Genomic DNA, 1,679 nt, shown 5'->3' with positions numbered 1-1,679 from the left:
TAAATGATAAAATACTCAGGGTCCATGGTCGTCCAATTTGGGTTTTAAGAGCTTTCAAAGGAGGAGAAACAGCATCTAAACTGACCAGAGTTGAGGGGAAGGCTGACTGACAGGATTCTTAGGTCCCAGTGGGCAGTCCAGAAGGGGACAGAGAAGGTGAAGTTGAGCTGAGAGCAAGGGGTGCGTAGTGGGTGAGAGGTGCAGGGGGCTGGGGAAGGAGGCTTCTGTCGCTTAAGGCCACAGAGACGTTGGCTTGCAGGGACCAGGACACAGCTGTCCACAGGCCCATCTGCTGGCTTTAGCGGGTCCCCTACCACAGGAGTCCCAGGGAGAAAGCAAGCAGAAGCTCAGGAGACAGACTGAAGCAGGTCAGAGGCAGGACAAGCTAGGCGCAAGGATAAGAGGGACATTGAGATTTTTGGAGGGCTGAAGTGGAAATTCAGAATTAAGAAAACAAATCTAAGCTTTTAAAAAAACAAATACCTTAACTTAAAAAATCTAATGATAATTTCCAAAAATTGCTTCCTCATTTATATTATTAAAATGGCTATCCATATAGTTGGGTGTTTTTTTTTTTTTAAGCTGGTTTCTTGGGGATAAGGGTAGTTACTGGAAATGTATTTTCTTTGTAATGGGTGAGGACTTCTAAATATTCAAATGAGTAAAATCTTCATACAAATTATTCCTATAAATTGATGTACTAGAAACTGAAGAGTATAAATCTTAATAAAGTACTTTTTAAATTTATATTTGCTTCAATGCCAACCTGGTCTACATAGTGAGTTCTAGGCCAGTTGGGGCTATTTAGTGAAATTATGTCTCAAAAAATGAAAAAAAAAATCACATTTGAAGTCATATACTTGAAACTTGTTCTCTGAATTTATCAGCAGCCTGGGCACAAGCTGAGACACAGCTGTACACAGCAGTCTGAGACACGGGAGACACAGCCGCACACAGCTGCACAGCAACCAGAAAAACAGCTACACACAGCAACCCAAGACACAGCCGTACACAACAGCCAGAGACACAGCTGTACACAGTAGCCCATGCATTCTTTCCAAAGACCTCAGCTCAGGGGAAATTAGGATTCTTGATTTTTGCTTCAGAAAGCAATTTAGGATGAACAGCATGAACCAGAGTTGGAGTTTATTAAGTTTTTTTTTTCATTTATTTTTATGCATGAGTGTTTTGCCTTTCTGTATTCCTGTGTATGGCATGCATGTCTATCACACTTGGGAATCAGAAGGCGGCACTGGATCCCCTGGAAGTGGGGTCGGTCACACATGCTGTGAGCCACCAAGTAAGTGGGTGTTGGGAACCGAACCTGGGTCCTCTGAGAACAGCAAGTGCTCTGAGCCACTGGGCAACCTCTCCAGCCCTATCTTTTATTCTTTGTACCATCAGAGATCACTCACCCCAGATACCCATAGAGTACTGTCAAGATCAGAGCACATGGGGGACATTTGCACTTTTGTCTTTCTGAGCCTAGGTTCTCAGAAAGGGTTTTCTCTGTCAAAAGAAAACAGCCTGCTCCCAGCTCCATTCCAGAATAGCAGAAATTAATACTTGATCCATCTTACATAATTGGGCAAACAACACAAAAGATTCGGTTTCCAATTTTTTTTTGGGGGGGGGGTTTTCGAGACAGGGTTTCTCTGTGGTTTTGGAGCCTGTCATGG

This window comes from Microtus ochrogaster, unplaced genomic scaffold, assembly GCF_000317375.1.
Source record: "Microtus ochrogaster isolate Prairie Vole_2 unplaced genomic scaffold, MicOch1.0 UNK8, whole genome shotgun sequence".
Taxonomy (NCBI): Eukaryota; Metazoa; Chordata; class Mammalia; order Rodentia; family Cricetidae; genus Microtus; species Microtus ochrogaster.
The sequence above is the reverse complement of the archived record's forward strand: the minus strand, read 5'-3'. Positions refer to the sequence as shown.